The sequence below is a fragment of the Hemitrygon akajei genome, chromosome 26 (assembly GCF_048418815.1).
Source record: "Hemitrygon akajei chromosome 26, sHemAka1.3, whole genome shotgun sequence".
NCBI classification, from domain to species: Eukaryota; Metazoa; Chordata; class Chondrichthyes; order Myliobatiformes; family Dasyatidae; genus Hemitrygon; species Hemitrygon akajei.
The window spans coordinates 20,546,373-20,565,918 of NC_133149.1; the positions used below are offsets into that span (position 1 = coordinate 20,546,373).

Genomic DNA, 19,546 nt, shown 5'->3' on the forward strand with positions numbered 1-19,546 from the left:
TAAGTTTAAGGTCTGGAACTCTTCATCAGATTTTTCTTTTAATGTTTATGTACAGTGCTCTAATTAGCGTGAGTGGAAAAAGAGACTTAGTCTTTGAATGGAATTTAAACTCAGCAATGAACCCATTCACAGAAAAGCACTTCTCAGGCAAAACATAGGGTGGAGAGTTGTCTCCGTGGATCACTCTGTGACTAACAAAACTAACTCATGTTAACTGAAGAGATCCCAGCCCTGAGTTCTTGCACAGTGGAGGCACAGTGACCCTGAATCAAAACTGAAGGTTCATCCTCCCTACATCATCACCCAATCATGTGCGTGCCAGTCTTCGAGGGGAGATTTTACTGTCGCCCGAGGTAGCTATAAATGCTTCTGCTGGTAAGAAAAGAAAAGTGGAGAAATTATCTCTGCTATTTTTTCCTCAGTAAACAATGCCAAAATGCTTGGTTGTGTGATTGCAGTTATCTAATTTTGCTGCCACAGTTCTGGCACTGTTACACTTTGACCGTTCCAAGAATGTGAAAGGCAGAGTGGAGACGCTGATTATTTTTTAACTGATCGCAGCTGCTAAGGGCTTAATGCACCAACCTCAGCACAAAGGCCACAGTGATTTTAAAAAGTGCCTCAACACCAGACTGACTGAGAGGAGTGGCGGATTGAGCGCTGAGGTGGGGTGCAAAGGGATGGGGAACAGAGGAGAGAAGTGCCAAGAAAGCAGAGGGTGTTGAAGTGGTGAATGAAGACTGATTATTGGAGGCAAAACTCCCTAACATGAACCACATGTTCTAAAATCACTTGCTATGTAGAAGAGTGGAGAGAGACATTACCATTAATGTGACTGAATATTGCCAGCAGCTCCTGGAATGTTATCCGGATTTTTCAAGCTGATAATCAAGGTATCATTCAGTGGAATTTTTAGCCAGATTCACATCAGCTCAATGAGCCATCTGGAAAAACTCTTCTGGTTTTGGTAAATGGCTCATTATTTGAGTGTCCAATGTCATTATGTGCTAGTATCATCAGGAGCTCAGACATACAGCCCGATTTAATCATCTGTGGCTTCCAGTCAATTTATGCAAAAGCCTTTCATTCACAGATTGAAAACAGGCCTTGTTTATTGGGCCATAAGTGGAGGATGTTGGGGCCTGGTTGTAAATAATCCCAAAGGCACTGGAGTTGCTTCTTACTTTACCTTGTTAACTGGTATAATCAGTTGGTGACTTACTAATAAAACACAGCCATGTGTCAGAACCACTTTGAAGAGTGGTGTTTGTGTGCTATGTATGTGGTGCGCTATGTGTCTGTGTACATGTGTGTATCCTTGTGTCGTGTATGTATATATGTGTGTCTGAGTGTGATTACAAGTGCATGCTTGTTTGCACGTGTGAATGGTGTGTATGTGTGAATGTGTGCATGTGTGGTGCACGTGTGTGTGTGCGGGGGGGAGTGCTGTGTGTGTTATTTGCAGAGCGTGTTCTGTGTAACACTTTCCGTGCCTCTACTTTCTTAGCAGTTTGCAAAGATTTGACATAACATTGAAAACTTTGACAAACTTCTATAGATGTGTGGTGGAGAGTATGAGGGGTGATTGATGGGTTCGTGGCCTAGGGTAGAAGGAGTCAATTTTAGAAAACCTAGCACATTTATTTTTCCTACATTTACACACTTAGTCCAGTGGTCGTGGAGCATACGGATCCCTTCTTTGTAGAAGTCGGTGTCTTGGACCTCTAGAAGTGGTCCACAGCGTGAGGTGATTGATAAGTTTGTGGCCCAAGGTGGAAGGAGATGAGTTATTAACTTCAAACTTTCTGCATTTTCACTCAAAGAGTTGAACTGCATGCACATGTAACGAGAGCTGAATAACTCATCTCCTTCCACCTTAGGCGATGAACTTATCAATCCCCCACTGTGAACCACCTGGAGGTCCAAGACACTCTCATTACATGCACATGCAGTTCAACTCTTTGAGTGGTTATGCAGAAAGTTTGAAGTTAATAACTCATCTCCTTCTACCTTAGGCCACAGACTTATCAATCACCCCTGCAGTGGACCACTTCTACAAAGAAGGGATCCGTATGCTCCACGACCGCTGGACTAAGTGTGTACATGTAGGAGGGGACTATGTTGGAAAATAAACGTGCTAGGTTTTCTAAAATTGACTCCTTCTACCTTAGGCCATGAACTTATCAATCACCCCTCGTATATTGACTGGCTGCATCATGGCCTGGTAAGGAAACATGAAAGCCCTTGAACGGAAAATCCTACAAAGTGGATATGGCCCAGTCCATCACGGGTAAAGCCCTCCCCACCATTGAGCACATTTAGGTGGAGCACTGTTGCAGGAAAGCATCATCTATCATCAGGGAACCCCACCACCCAGATCATGCTCTCTTCTTGCTGCTGTCATACAGGAAGAAGCTACAGGAGCCTCAGGACCCACACAACCAGGTTCAGGAATAGTTATTACCCCTCAACAATCAAGCTCCTGAACCAGAGGCAATAACTTGACTCAACTTCAATAACCCCATCACTGAAATGTTCCCACAACCTATGGACCCATTTTCAAGGACTCTTCATCTCATGTTCTTGGTATTTATTGTTTGCTTGTTTGTTTGTTTGTTTATTTATTTATTTTCTTTCTTTCTATTTCTATTTCTACTGTGTATTGTCTCTTGCACATTGGTTCTGTCCATCCTGTTGGGTGCAGTCTTTCATTGGTCCTATTGCGTTTCTTGTTCTTACTATGAATGCCTGCAAGAAAATGACATATATACTCTGATAACAAATGTGCTTTGAACTGTGAACTTTTTGAATGTATGTGTATTTGTGTGTGCGTGCATGTGTGTGGTATTTGAGTTCATGTGATTCTGTGTGTGGGGGGGGGGGTGTTGTGTGTGTGCAAGAGAGAGAGAGAGAGAGATTGGGAAGTTAAACCTCAGTCGTATCATTGGAGCACTGGAGGCACTCAGCCAGGCACACTGCAGCAGGAAAGGGGAGATTATCCCAGAACAGAAAAAGGTGAAGCCACATACTTCAGCTGTCTCACAAACTGGAAGCAGCGGAGGAACTAATGGGATACAGTTCTCAGTGGCTAATTCAACAGGACAATTCCTGAGGTTCGTCTCCAAGTTCTGCAGGGCTGGGCGGAATTATGAGACTGCTTGAATATGAAAGCTAACAGCTGGTGTCTGGGGACTGTTTGCTGCCTCACAACTCGAGCGATCCCAGTTCAATCCTCACCTCCGGTGCTGTCTTTGTGGTGTTTCCACATTCCTCCTGTGACTGTGTAGGTTTCCTCCAGGTATTCTCATTGCCTCGCACATCCCAAAAACATACAGGGGTGGTGGGTTAACAGGTTGCTGTGAATTGCCTCACGGTTTTAGGTTGGAGCAGGCCGATGGGATGTGGGCGGAATAAAGGAAGATTATGTGTAGGATTAGTGTAATTAATGATGGACTTGATGGGCCAAAGGGCCTGTGTTCCTACAGTAAAGTTATGACTTTATGACTGGGGATTAGAGCTTGTGAAGGAACTAGGATTCAGTCAGAGCTCCAGTTATTAGGCTTTGGTGAAAGACAAAGTAATTGATATGCGATCAAAGGTAGATCTGTTGCCAACTACTGGTGAATTTGTACTCATTTAAGGCCGTAAGAATGATATTTTATCACATTAAACATGCTACAAAATGAGCTTTGAGTCTCAAAGTGTGAGGGAGATGAATTCATTTAAACACTTGGGGAAAAATTGCCCAGAGTGTCCTGTTCAAAAGGAAACAAAAAAAAATCAAATCTGGTAACCAGCACAAGAGTGCTGGAAATCTGAAGCAACACACACACACAATGTTGGAGGAACTAAGTAGGTCAGGCAGCATCTATGGAGGGGAATAAAGAGTCAGTGTTTTGGGGGGAGGGTCTTGGCCCATAACAACAACTCTTTATTTCCCTCCATAGACACTGCCTGACTTACTGAGCTCCACCAGCATTTTGTGTGTTTTGATCAAATCTAGGAAACTGCTTCTCCATTGTAAACTAAAGTGATGGATGGTGTTCTCATCAGGTGATATTCTCCAGTAATCTCCCACTTTTTGTTTCAATGGGACTGCTCAGCTTCTGACCTCATAACAGAAGAGCTATACTTCAGGGGTGAAGTGAGAATGACTGTATTTAATTCCCAGCCAGAAACTGTTCTAGGGAGACACCAAAGACACCCAGTTCAAGAGCTTCCCCGCCAGGTCAGGAGTGACTCTGTTTGCTAATGCTTGCATTGCGTTTAGTTCCATTCACAGCTCTGCAGACAGTGAAGCAAGACCTGATAACACTTCGGCCCAGGACAGAAACTAGGAAGTCATATTTTTGCAACAAAATTTCCAGACAACGACCTGCAACAAGTATGATTCTAGAGCAGGGGTTCCCAACCTTTTCTATGCCATTAGCCAAAGGATCTATGCACCCTACATTGGGAAACCCCATTCTAGAGCATTTTGACACTCAGAGCAATTGCCAAGAACATCCTGAAATCAGAATTGCACTTGGACAAAGCACACCAAAACTCCAGCTACAAAAGCAGGTTAGAGGTGAAGTATCCTGCAGTAATCAACTCATCTCTTCTCGCCTCCAATGATTTATGGCTGTATACAAGATGAAAATCATGAATGGGTTTGAATGCTCTCCATTGAATCCAACCATATTGTACTTTCTCAGTACTTTTATATTTGTGTGCTGTAGCACTTACTTTTTATTCACAGTTATTTTGTAAATAGTAGTATTCTTTGCATTTCTGGTTAGATGCCAACTGTATTTCATTTGGCTTTGTATCTGTACTCGGCACAATGACAATAAAGTTGAATCTAATTTAATTTATCTCGATAAATGTTAGTCCAACAGAACACAAACATTTTAGCACATCTTGGAAAATGGAGCACATTTAATTGAAATTCCATTTGTCACTCATTTACTCCCTCCTCAACAATGTGAGTCAGTGTGGCCACAACTGTGGCCTCACTATGTACCATCTGCAGTATACTGTGGAGCAACTCACCAAAGGCTCCTCGAACAGCACATCTCGACAAAGGCAGCACATGAAGTCACCAGCTCCTTAAGATCCCCTCCAAGTCACAAACTCTTCTGAGCTGGAATAATACCATCATGCTTTCATTACCTCTGGGTCAGAATTCTGTTGCTCCCTGCTTAACACCAATTTGGGCATTCCTTTGATTCAAGGACAATTAGGGATCTGCAGTCATTGGTGGCCTTGCTAATAGCACCCATATCCAGGATTAAAAAATGCTTTTAAAAAATCAGTGCAAGAATTTGCTTGGCTTGAACAATGAGAAGATCAAAACCTCTTGCCATAAACTATTGGCACTGGTAGCATATTATTCAGGAAGGCTTGACAAGATGTACCCAGTGCCAAATTCTCAGTTTATTCGTCTTTTATTTTCTTTTGATATGGATGGATTAGTAAATAATACCTCCATTCAAGGTTCTCCGTCTGATACAGACAGATGGGAGCTCAGCAATCTGTTATGAAGTGACAAGTCAGGTTTAGTCTGTTGATTGCCCTAAGTTACAGAAAACTTCTGTGGGTGAACATTGTTTGGTGACAGGAAAATGCACCATGCCATTCGGGAGTACACTGAAGGGTGATTGGATCTCTCTTCCACCCATCCAAGATATTGCCAATGATCTCTCCCATCAGTCCAACAATCTCTTTGACCCTCTACCATCAGGCAGGAGGTGCTATAGCTTCAGGACAAGGACTGTTAGGATGACAAACGGCTTCTTCCCCAAGGCCGTAAGGCTACTGAGCTCCCTGCCACCACCTAGGTTTCACCATTTATGAAGCATCAGTGGTGTTATTCCATTTACTTTTTAACTTGTGTCATAAATGCACTTTATATTTTGTTAATTTGCTTGTGGTAATATTATTTCATGTGTTGTGTGTGAGTTATATGTACTGTGTTGTGCACCTTGGTCCGGAGGATCAAAGTTCAATGTAACTTTATTATCAAAGTACATATACAACCCTGAAATTTGATTACTTGCGGACTTAGTAAGTCCAAGAAACACAATAGAATCAGTGAAAGACCGCACCCAACAGGACAGACAAGCGTCTAATGTGCAAAAGACAACAACCTGAGCAAATGAAATAATATTAATAAATAAACAAGCAATAGGTATTGAGAACATGAGGTGAAAAGTCCTTGAAATTGAATCCATAGGTTGTGGGAACAGTTCAGAGATGGGACGAGTGAAGTTGAGTGAAGTTATCCCTTTTGGTTCGAGAACTTGATGGTTGAAGGGTGGTAACTGCTCCTGAACCAGGTGGTGTGGGTCCTGAGACTCCTGTACCTTCTTCCTGATAACAGCAGTGAGAAGGGAGCGTGGCCCGGATGATGGGGATCGCTGATGGTGGGTGCTGCTCTCCAGCGACAGTGCTCTGTGCAGATGTGCTCAATGGTGTTGAGGGCTTTACCCATGGGACATAAACAACATGAAAGGTAACAAGGGAATAGCATTTCTAAACTACAAGCAGAAGAATATTTTAGGTAACAAAAGCAGAGGAAATTCTGGGCTTAGATTTAGTTGAGCAGGTGGAAGTAATATCTGTGAGGAAACTTTTACGTGAGGCAGAGAGTGTGGATAGGGCTTTTAACACGAACTTTCTGAACACTTTTATAAAAGAAGTAGACAATGTCTATATTATAATTAAGGCAGATGAATGTGAAATATTGGATGAGATAAACATAGTTACAGTAGCATTAAGGGGTTTACTATCATTGAAAGGAGATGAGTTCCCAGGCTCAGATTAACTAGATACCAAGCTATTAAAGGAAGCAAGGTAGGACATTGAAGATAGTTGGGCAGCTACAGTATACTGCAGCTGTATCTGATGGAATAGTACCCGAAGGTTGAGGGACTGGTCATGTTGTACAATTACTTGAGAAAGGAGGAGTGAACAATCTAGACTGGTTAGCAACTTGGGCAGTTGACAAATAATTGGAATTCATTGAAAGAAGCAGCATTTATAAAGGTAAAATTATTCAGAGAATCAGCCTTGACCTACTGAGGGAAAACTGTGCTGAACTAACAAATTTGGCAAAGCCCAGGCAATTTTCAGCAAAGGTTTCGATGACCACTTCACAAACTAACTACTGAGGAAGTGGTGGCAAGGAAGGAGGGGTAGGAATGGAGAGTTATAGGGAGAGGAGAAAGAATGGGAGTCAAACAATGGAAGAGAGCAATGGGGAGACAGTGAAGTGGGAAAGGGAGAGAGAAGCAAAGAGTGCTACCCCTGTGCTTAAATGGAAAATGGGTTCCTTGCACAATAGCAGTTGAGGATGCTCACTTCTCAACATGAGCAGCAGCGAGTCGGGGTTGGGTTGAGAGTTGTGTGACTCCAGGCTTCCCCTGAGAGATGCAAGTGCCCAGGGTTGATAGGAGTGCTAAGGTGTCACTGAATTCAGTGAAACACGTTCCTTCCACTGTTTATCTCTGGAAAGTAGGATCTCATCCGGTCCCACCCACTAGCTACAGATGATACACACAGAGTGTCCTCTCTCAGACAAATATCTTCAGCATGAAAGCCTCAGGCTCACTCAGTCCAGATAGTTTGTAGTCCTGATATCAGACACGCTGTTCCAAGCTCTGTCACAGGAAGAAATCACCAAGTGTACAGAGAAAGACCTCTTGATGAAATGCAATAATCCGACTCCCAGGAATCCTAGGCCCATGACCTCTCAATGGAGTGGAAGTTAGAACCTCAAGTGCAGTGGAGCATGCAAATCCCTATATAAACACTTTCACTGTAACTATCACATTACATTCCGCATTCTGCTTTCCTTTTTACTGCCTCAATGTGCTAATGTGTGGAATGATCTGTGTGGATTGCACGTGAAACTGAAGCTTTTCACTACATCTTAGTACATGTGACAACAATAAACAAATACCATTGTGCTCATGAAGCTTAAACCATCATGAAATGTGTTATTTTGTGGCAGCAGTACAAGACATAAAAATCACTATAGGTTACCACAATAAATAAATAAATATATAGATTCTGCTGACAATAGTTGTCTCAATGGCGAATTTATAGATGGCATTTGAGCTGTGTCTAGCCACACAGTCATGAGTGTAGAGAGTAGAGCAGTGGCCCAAGCACATATCCCTGACGCCTATCTGTGTTGATTGTCAGCGAGGAAGAGATATTATTGTTGATCCACACTGATCGTGTTCTCCCGATGAGGAAGTCAAGGATCCACTTGCAGAGGGAGATACAGAAGCCTAGGCTTTGAAGCTTGTTGACTAGTACGGAAGGGACGATGGTGTTGAACACCAAGCTGTAAGTATGGACAGCAGCATGAAATAGACACTGCTATTGTCTAGGTGGTCCCAGGCCGAGTGGAGAGCCGGTGAGTTTGTGTCTGCTGTTGACCTGTTGGGCATGCAGATACACATAGAAACATGTGCTTTATGCTTTTATATCTTCTGCTCAATGGTAAAGGGGAGAAGGGGGAATGACTGGGGTGGGAGAGGGTCCTTGATTATGTTGTCTGTTTTCCCAAAGGCACTGGGAAGTGCAGACAGAATCACACTCCAGAATCCCTCAAGCAGTACATTCTAGTTTTCAACCACCTTCTGGGTGAAAAGAAGATCTCAGATCCTTTTGGAACCGCTTACCGTTCAACATAAGCCTAAGCCACCGCTTGGACTACCATGGACTTGTTTCTGATTGTGTTTTTTTCATTAATCTCTTGTTCTTTATTGGCTTATTTTTCTTCAGTCTTATATAATACATGTATATTTTATGTGTAAGTTATGTTAGCATGCTGTATGACCTGTTGCATCTCATTCATCATACTTGTACCTTATTCATTATATTTGACTTGATGCCTTTAGTTTCAGACAGCTCTGCTGTGAGGAAAGGTTTCCATCTATCTTCAATATCTTCTGTGTCTATGACCCTCATTGGGCAGTGTTCTCATAGTCTCACTTCTGAGTTTAGAAAATTTTCAACAAACACAACTTTCTCAAACAGCCTGCTTTCCCTTACCCCTGCACAGAGAATACAATTACAACAGGAACAGAAAACTCTTCCTCCTAATGCCTTCATGTTGTGCTTTATTGGCTTAAAATGATGGCGTGCACAGAGACTTTTCAGTCTGTATGGAGCTGCCCCATCCTTTCACCAGATCCACCTACCTCCGTATGTCCATTTAGAAAGTTTGCTAAGATTCTGCACAAGTCCTATGAGGACTGATGTCTTTTCACGGAAAATGAAAGCCAACAGTTATTGGGAGTAAATAAATGTGAAAGGAGTCCACGTCTGGCATGAGACGTTGCCTCTGTTTCTCTCTTCACAGATGCTACCTGACCTGCTGAGAATTTTCAGTACGTTCTGCTTTCCTTACATTTTCCAGCTTCTGCAGTTTATTTGATTTTCAAAGGTGAAAACAACTTTCATTTGAAGGTCATCGCACTGCAGAAGGACATTCCCCTTTTGTTTGCTTCATTTCCCCTCAGGTCCCCGAATCTTAGCGTCTCAGCAGGATGACTAGTTAAAGACTGACACCTTCTGATGTCCCCTCCTCCTATCAATGCCTATCTCCAACAGACTGTAATGTGTATAATATCACATTGCAAAACACAAGGGCAAGGATTTTCCACATGCTCCTACACTCCAGCTTCCAGCTCACCACAAATGCTATTCCAGCTCGATTCAATACAGCTTACTGGATGTTAACATATTAGATATCCTGTTCTTGGCCCAGCATATAGATGCAATCACAAGAAAGGAATGCCAGCATCTTTACTTTCTTAGAGGGCTAAGGAAGTTCAGCTTATCACCAAATACTTCAACAACATTCTGCAGATGTACTGTGGTTTCATCATGGTCTGGTTCGGAAATTCAAAAACACAGACAGCAGTGGAATCAGCTTTCCCACCACTATCTACTAATTATCTCCAGTAGAAGCTGCCTCAAGAAGGGAACATCCATCATCAAAGATTCCCACCATCCAGTCCATACCATTTTCTCGCAGCTACCATCAAGCAGGAGGTACAAAAGCCTGAAGTCCCACACTACCAGGGACAAGGACAGTTATTTTCCCTTCAACCATTTGGTCCTTGAACCAACTGGCAGTACCCTAATCCCTACAATTTACCAGCACTACGAGCACTTTGATCACTTTGCTGTACAACAAACTGTTTTCTTTGTTCTAATTGTGTTCTTTCTCATGTAATTTGCATAATTTATGTTTAAGTTACGTTTTTCTTGTGTCTGTAATGCTATGTGCCCGAGATGCCGATGCAGGTCAATCTTTCATTGCACCTGGCAAGGACCTGATGAGCTGAATGTTTGGTCAAGTTGGCACTGGGCTGCAGTCTCTGTAAGGGTCGTGGCTCAGACTTACAGGCCTGTGCAAAAGTCTTAGACTAGTATATATAGCTAGGGTGCCTAAGACTTTCCAAAGTTCAAAGTAAATTTATTATCAAAGTACATATATGTCACCATATATAACCCACAGATTCATTTCTTTCCGCTTCATGTATTGCAGTGTACTGCTGCCGTAAAAAAACACACATTTCATGACGTATGTGAGTGATGATAAACCTGATTCTGATATGGGTCTCTATTGTGGACTGAGAGTGGGAAGGGGCCATGGAGAGGGGAATCATGGTTGGGAAAAGGGGAAGGGAGAGGAGAGGGAGCGGGAAGCACCAGAGAGACGTTCTGTAATGATCAATAAACAAATTGTTTGGAATCAAATGACCTTGCCTGGTGTGTCAGGGTTGCGTGTGACTGCACCCTCACCACCCCTGCCCCTGGCACTCCTTCTCTGCCATCTGTCCTACGCCTCTCCTGCAGTGCTCCACATTTGCCATTCCCAACATCGTTTGCTTCTGCCATATTTACAAACTCGCTCTCATAAGAACATAAGAAATAGGAATAGGAGTCGGCCATCTGGCCCGTTGAGCCTGCTCCGCCATTCAATAAGATCATGGCTGATCTGGTCATCTCCACCTACCTGTCTTTTCCCCATAACCCTTAATTTCCCTAATATGCAAAAATATATCCAACCTTGTCTAATTATATTTACTGAGGTAGCCTCCACTGCTTCATTGGGCAGAGAATTCCACAGATTCACCACCCTTGGGGAAAAGCAGTTCCTCCTCATCTCCGTCCGAAATCTACTCCCCTGAATCTTGAGGCTATGATTCGTGTTGACAAGTACAATACTGAGCAAAAGTCTTAAACGCCTGAGCTACAGTATCTGTATGTGCCTAAGACTTTTGCACAATACTGCTGTTGTTTTTTAGGTTCATAAGGATGGTTTTGGGATCAAAGAGGGGATGTACGGGTCAGATTAGGGTTCAAGGACAGGTATGGGAGGGAATTAGAATTTAAGTTAGACCTAAGCCTCTGCTCCATGTTTTGTACTCGAATCCTGTGGATAGATATTGGGCCAGAAAGTGCTATGGATGATGACCAGCGATAATGAAGGCTGATGGACACCCCCACCCCCCACCACCATTAAGTCTGCGAGTATTTGAGTCTGAAGTCGGCAAGTCCGGAAGTCGTTGCTCAAAGGCCGAAGCCCTGGCTCTGTGAGTCTGTGAGTCCACTGAGGAAGTCACAGGCACAATGCTTGTGGGCCCACTGCAGGCTGGTGTCCCAAAGACGGCCTGTCCTGGAGTAGGAGGCCTGTCTGTGTGTGTCAGTGGGTGGCAGGGAAGGAAAGGGCTTGTCTTGCTGTTGCTATTTTATTGTTGTTCTGTTGTTTTTGTTGTTGCTGATGCTTGTGCTGCTCTGCTGAACGTTATGGGCATGCTATATTGACACTGGCAAGCTGCCCCTAGCACGTCCTTAGGTTGAGTTGGTTGTTAACGCAAGTAACACATCTCATTGTTTCGATGTGTATGTGATAGACAAATAAATAAATAGAGAGACAAATAATTAAAGAAATAAATCAAAAGATGCGGAGCAGGCTCGATGGGCCTCTGTCTTATGTCTTATAATTGGCTCTGATGTCTTTGGTGTTCCTCTAATCACAGCTGAATCTCTTATAGGCATAGAATGACACAGTTTATGAAGGTGAATCTTCTACCCGATGAGGCCCACATCTCCCTGGTCACTCTGCCTTGCATTTTCCTTTCAAATACTCACCCAATTCATCCTTTTTTTTCAAACCCTACATTTGGCACACATTTCCCTGTAACACCATCTACTGGTTGAGATAATAAACAAGTGCAGTCAGAATTCTGACCTCTGAACAGTCAAAAGCACTTTGCAGCCAATTAATTGCAGCGTGCTGTCCAAATGTACTGCAGACTGGGTGATCACTCTAAATATTTTCTCTGCAAACGCGACCTTGAGTTTCCAGCTTCTTGCCATCTTTCTTCTCCACTCCAATTCTGCTGTGACCTTTCTCTCCTTGACCTCCTATCATGTTCCAATGAAAATAACATATTCTACTTATTTTTCGATTCGATGTAATCAGCCCACTAGAGTTATCTCTACATTCAGCAATTTCAGAGAGACCCTGCTTTTCCCATTTGTTCCACTATCAGACACATACTTCATTTATTCCCTACCCCGTTCTGTCTCACACCATCACTTGTCACCCAATTTTTCTCACCTTCCATTCTGTTGCCTGCATTTTGCTCCTTTCTCTTTCCCCGACCATATCTCTGTTGTGCACCTGTTTACGACTTGTCAGTCTCTCATTTTTACAGCCAACAGTTTGAAATCTTTCTTCTTTCTCCTCAGGTTCTGCTGAATGTTAACTGGAGTGTGGTAACATTGTAGAAAACGTTTCAACCAACTGCATGTGCAATCTCCCACAAACAGCAATGCTCATTGGTTGATAACCACACCCAGGTGAGTGGCCTCTATGTCTTTGGGTGAACAATCCCATTCTCCCATTCCACACAGCACAAGTCAGAACTGAGTATAGAATGGCCCCTTTGAAGTAGAAGATGGCTTCACTGAAATTGGGCTGAACAGAGACACTCTGGGAAAGACCTGTAATTACTAACCTCTGGGCAAAGCAAGGAATCAGCTGCCTCATAGGAGCCGACAAGTCTTGGCAATTGAGAAGATGATTGAGAAGGAACCAACTAGTGTTTCAAAACAGTCATTTCCTTGAGTAAAAACAGAAAATGCTGGAAACACTCAGCAGGTCAGGTAGTATCTGTGGAAAAAGAAACAGAGTTAACGTTTCAGATCAATGAACAGCCTCAATGTTTCAGTTTGATGAAAGATCTTTGACCTAAATTGCTAGCTCTGTTTCTCTTCAGTCAGGTAACAGTGCAGGTCCCAAACCTCTTGCCAGGTTCTCATAACCTCATTTCAAATGTGCTTTGAGGTCAGAACATCGTGGAGCACAGCCAATGAGAAACAACTCCCTGCAATGGAAGCCCGGGCACTGGATCTGTGTCGCAGCTGAGTGATATAGGTTTAGCAATTCCCTTCATTGCCATGAAGAGGAATAACTCCAAGGGAGAGAAATAAGTTTCAAGCTCTTTGCGTTTTAAGAATTAATTACCTACAAATTAAAATACATTTTTGAAATAATATATTTAATTGTTCTGGTATTTTAAACATACTAAATTTCAGTGTCTTGCTTTAACTTAAAAATATGAATATTTAATATTTAAAACATTATTTTCAAGTAGTACTTTGATTATATCTTAAGAGTATTTGAGTATTTTTCTAATATTTATGGAACATTCCAAGCTCAGAACTCTATTGTGCTTGGCTTGGATGTCAAAGATTCGCTGAGGGCACTTAAGGTCAATGCCTCATGTATCGAAAGGAGCCTGACTGTCCAGGGCCTTGCTCCAGTTCCCTGTGGCTGTGAGAGCTTGCCTTTCCTAGAGGGGAACTGAACTGAATCATAACATGAGGGCATGAGGCCCAAAGGACACATTCTTTGCTATTGGTGGAGGAGGCTGGACATGAGTTTGAAGGAGAAACAAAATGATTGTTCAGATAATAAGAGCTGAAGGAGTGGTGCCAGGATGTGTAGGGTAAACACCCGAGTAGTTTGTGGACGATGTCAGCTAACTTTGATCTGAGCTCCACCCACAGATCTGATTGACAGCCCTACATTAGGGCCATGCACACAAATGCTGGAGGAGCTGAAGAAGGGTTTCAACACGTAACCTAGACTATTCATTTCCCTCCATAGATTCTGCGTGACCTGCTGACAGCATTTTGTGTATGTTGCTCCAAATTTTCAGCATCTGAACTCCCTCTTGTATCCATGTTTTGGCTAAAGTGGGAGAATGGATGAAATTTTGAGAAGGGAGAATAGAAAGAAAGATGAATATATATTCAGATGGCATCCTCCTTTTACTATATTTCAACCACTTTTGATGCTGAGCCACTGTTTGCTGCCGGAAATGCAGCAGTTAGTTTGTTGCTCAGCAACATCCCACAATGCAATGATATGGAAGTGGCAAGGCAGTTGTTCTGAATCTCCCTCTAATGGATTGCGTTGGATAGGTCATGTGGGATTGGGATGACTGACACTGGGCTTGTGGTTTACAGTTTGCTGCACTTGGCAATGGGCCAGCTTTTCATGGGTCCCATAAGTGTCTGCCTTTTGGGTTCTTGCCTTTTTTATACATATGACAGATTTACATTACTGTGCAAAAGTCTTTGGCACCCTTAGGCATGTGCCAAAGACCTTGGCACAGTATCGTGACAAAATCCCTGGTATAATGTAAGTTATTTGTGTAATATCGTATGGCTTATTTCAATACATCTAGCCCTTTTACTTCAATGCCCTTGACTTTTATTAGCCTCCAAAGGTACGTAGCAAAGCACAATTGTGTCAAGCCACTTCAAGAATCATGAGCTGGGCAGTAAGTTTCTTGCAGTACTTATTACCACAAAATTACATTATACTGTATATCAAGATGGATCATATGCAATTACTGACTACAGAATAATTCTTTCCATCATCCAATAAATGTTCAGGCCTTTTGAAGATGTTCGTTTGGAGATACAAGAAATTGCAGATGCTGGAATACATAAGATGCTGGAGGAACTTAGTGGGTCAGGCAGCATCTATACAGGGAAGTGGACAGTCAACGTTTTGGGTGATTGATGGATTGATCTAAAATTTCAGCTGTTCATTTGCCCTCATTGATACCGCCTGACCGTTGAGTTCCTCCAGCATCTTGTGAGATATTTATTTATTCCAATGCTGCAATGCACTGAGCAGGACAGACTCAGGGCCCATTCCCAGGACAGCATGCTTGGTTCAGGGGCACACCACAGTCAAATCCCCTAACACTTGTTCGTTCTGCATGTTTTTTGGGAATGGAGCCTAATCCCCTGACTTCTCCAAGGATGCAGCTGAGAGAATCTCTCTGATCTCTTAAGGTGCTGATTCGGGTAACGAGGCATCTAAAGAAAGAATCTTTAAGTTATTTATTGGATGGGGAGGCCTTTTGGGGTGTGTTAATCACATCAAACATCTCAGCAACCCGAAGACTCTCTCTCCAAGCAGAAAATTGACAGTCATCAGGAAGAGGGTGAATGTTAGTGAGGCATTCTTTGGTCTGCCAAGCTGATCTAATCTGTCTCCTCCCTGGAGGTTGCAAAACAATTGGAGAACTGTAGGCTTAGCCTGCCTCTGTCAGCAACACAGCTGTCATCTACCATAACAGAGCTCCAAGACACCGAAACACTTTGAGAAATGCACCAGGGCAAAATGTGCCCACAAAATAATCCCCTGCTTTAATCACGCATACTTTTGGACAAACTGATGAAACTATTTGGCCAGCATCCTGTTTGGAAATAATTTTGGGAGGGGGATGGGGTGGGAACAGGTGTAAGGTCTGGAAGCACTGGCCTCCATTACAAAGTGACACTTTATCCCAAGGCTCCGACCCAGCACGATATGTCACAATCACTCATTCTTTTCCCAGGGTTCGAGCTCTGGGGAGAAGGAGGCTCACTGTTAGCTTTCAGTGGTGGGCAGAATCCTTTCACACACTCCCCCGCTGTTTGCAATCAGATCACTTTACACACTGGCTGCCTGTGAGCAGAGAGCTCCAGCCCATGACTGTGAGACAGGACAGCCGTGCTTGGGCCTCTGGTTATTAATGGCAGCAGCTTGCTTCGTGATCTGGCCATTAACCCTTACTGCACAAACACTGCTAAGGTCCCAGTAGCAAGGCCAGCAATCTCTGCCGGGTAAGGCATGAAGAGAAACAGTCCGCTGCACCTCACACGGAGGGAGCTGATTACAGTGGGATCACAACATCTCTTAAAGAAACTTCTCTCAACAAGGATCACTGCATTGCTTTCCCTCCAGAAGGCAGATGAAAGTTAAATACACAGCAAAACTACTTAAAAATTCCAGGTTCAACCTATCAACCTGCAAATTAGACCATCCAGGTAATGTTTAAACACCACCAATGGATGGAAACATTTTTCTTTCAAATGGGAAAACCAAGAAAAACAACACCTCATCTACATTTGATGTGATTTGCACTTTCTGGCTCAACATTGAATGACACCACTGTAGGGAATTCATATTCTGTCGGGATCAGAACTGACCACTTCCATTCTCCATCCATGATACTGATTGGAACTTGCTCTCTGCATTAGCACAGTGTAATTAAATTAGATTAATTAATTATTACAACTTGCTTGGTCTGCATTTTACAGCATTTTATGCTTCTTCGTCTCAAGCACAACTTATCCCCTCTACAACCCTAGACTGACTCTGTCATTGACAATCCCTTTGTCCTATTCAACAATCCCACTGCCTCTTAAACCTAACACTTTTCCTTTCATTCTCAAATATGATGAAGGATCTTTGACCTGAAACATTAAGCCTGTCACTCTTCCAATAGATGCTGCTCAGCCTGCTGAGTGCTTGCAATATTTTTCACTTTTCTTTCTCCCTGTCCTGTTGACCCAGTGAGCTTCTGTGGCAGGTGAGGAAGTGGCTGATCCAATAATCTGTGCCCCGTCCATTTGGTGACTCTGACATGCAATGTCACAGGTGGATTTGTGCAAAATGGTCGGCAAGTGAGACAACACCCGTTGAGAGAGAAACACAGTCAATATTCCAGTTGATAACTTTTAACTAGAACAGTGCCTCTTTTATTTCTCCCTCTACAGATGTCACCTGGCATGATGAAAATTCCAGGGATTTTTCTGTTTTTGTTTTAATTTACAGAATCTGGAGTTTTTGCTCTCAGATTTCTGGACTTAAGAATTTATGTACGCTATATGGAAGTTCCCACAAAAACTGCTTTCATCCACTTTTGCATCTACAGTGATCATAATCACTTTTCCCAGAAATGGACTTGCAATCTGCACATGTATTCAGGTTCACCAAAGGCCCAGAGCTGATGGGAGCTCTGAGTAATTTAAGTCATAAAGTCAGAGTTATACAGCATGGAAACAAGCCCTTTGTCCCATCGTGACCATACTAAGCAAGGTTCTTAGCTAAGCTAGTTCTATCTGCCTAAGTTTGGTCTGTATCCCTCTAAACCTTGTGAGATCCATGCGAGGTTGTTAATATTATCTTCCTTCAGTGTCTTCCAACTGCTACTCATGCTCAGACACGACTAACAAACACTGCTTTTCTCTAACTGCTCCCAACTTGCTTAAAATGGGATAAACTTCAGTAACCTTTGTGCCTGCTTCAGATACCGGTTCTGCAGCATGGTGGAAATTCCCTGGATCTCCAAAGATAACACAATTATGGGTTTTGAATTCACGCCTTTTCCTGGAATCTGGTGTCAATCTCTCATCTTTCTATCTGTGCTGGACACCCAGAAAACAGCAGGGTCACTGCTTGTCATCGTAACAAATTATTCGGCAATGATCGAAAAGCTGCCAATCTGGTATAGTACCTATATGAAGGCTACCAATTGACAGGCAATTTATTCTCCACCTGTACACTACAGGTGTCTCTGAAGTACCCCTTGTAATCACTAAAAGTAACCCACTGGGGTTTGTGTTTCTCCAGAAACATAAATGTCTGACTGTACAGGTACTTGTGGAAGTTCATCACTCTGTAGATATTAGCCAAACTCTCGTCATAACTAAGGGACGGGTGAGTCCTGGGCTGGATGCCCTGCTCACTTAACCCACTCCTTTCTAGGTGTAGTGATCACTGCAGGACCACTGTTTGGCTATCCCAATTTTCCTGATTACCTTGGAGGGGCAGAGCGAAGCTATGATGGCGCTAAACAGCGACTCCTTTGCTTGCATCTTTGGAAACAGCTCTATTTCTATCTTTAATATCTTTTTTTTCCCTTTTCAAGGTTCTTTTGAAGACCCAGACCTGGATTTACACTCTGACTTTGGTTCTTTACGGGGATGGGACCCACTCTCAGGGCCTCACGACCGGCCGCTTTTTGATACCCCAAGGACGCGGCCTGGATGGCGAGCGCGCCTTCGGGGTTCCAGATTTTGTAGATCTGGAGACGGGCTGATTCCAGTCTGGTGCCCCCGACTGAGGCATCGCGGGAGAACACGAAACATCGGGAGCAGTGGGTTAGCTGCCAGGGGTTGTGTGTCCAGAGACCTGAGCCCTGGGTGACTCTGGGTCAGAGCTTGGGAAAAGCGCAGACTTTTAACATCGTAAATCAGTGAGTTGTTTGTTATGTCCCCCTCTCGTTGTGAAATGGGGACACCTTTTTTTCCCTTTATTAGGGAGAGAAAGCAAGCCTGTGGTATGTCAAATTACCGGGTGAACGAGTAGTTTTTGGTGTATTGCAAGTTTGTGTCTTTATTGATGCATTGCTGCATGCTTGACTTCTTAGTGGAGGGTGCTGTTGCTTTTTAGCTGGTGGGGGAGGGGACTTGTGCGTGGGAGGGGGGAGCTGGGGGGGCTTTGGGGTTCTAACATTTAACTGTCATTCATTCTTTGGGGAACTCCTCTGTTTTCATGGATGTTTGCGAAGAAAAAGAATTTCAGGATTATATTGTACGCATTTCTCTGACATTAAATGTACCTATGGAAATACCTTGTAGCCAGGAATCTTTCTTTTCACATCTGACCATCACCCATTCCCTCTCTTGAGCTGCGGGCTGACTATTTCCTGAAACGCGTGAGCCATGAAATAGCCAGTCTCACGGTTGGACGTACTGAAAGCAACTGCCTCTCAAACTTTAAAACCCAGAGCTTGGCCTCGTTCTCATGATGACATTTCCTCCATTTTTGGCTGTGAAGGACATGCAACGATTCCCAGAATCCCCAGCTGGCACAGAATGTGCATCCCACAGACCCGGGATAACCTACCTTAACTCTAGTTATTAGATTAACCTAATCAAGAGAGGAAGAGTATACGTAAAATTCTATCCCCGCTGAAGTATTTATTATTATTTTACTTACCTCAAACAAACAACACGAATTCCCATCTTTGCTTAAACTGAACACTCACGGTCTGCTCCAACGCTCCTTTTAAACTCGCTGATAATTGGGAATTAGTTTATTATTGTGACATGTACTAAGATACAGTATGTTTGCATGTCATCCAGTCAGATCATTCCATACTAAATAGATTGAAGT

At 43.2% G+C, this 19,546-nt stretch overlaps 1 long non-coding RNA gene across 1 annotated transcript; it reads left to right on the forward strand.

Moving 5' to 3' along the window:
- Positions 1 to 218: 218 nt before the first annotated feature.
- On the forward strand, positions 219 to 18,807 carry LOC140716679 (uncharacterized). Its single transcript, XR_012096344.1, has 3 exons — positions 219 to 375; positions 12,766 to 12,876; positions 18,297 to 18,807. It is a non-coding gene; the product is annotated as an uncharacterized lncRNA (long non-coding RNA).
- The last annotated feature ends 739 nt before the right edge of the window (positions 18,808 to 19,546 follow it).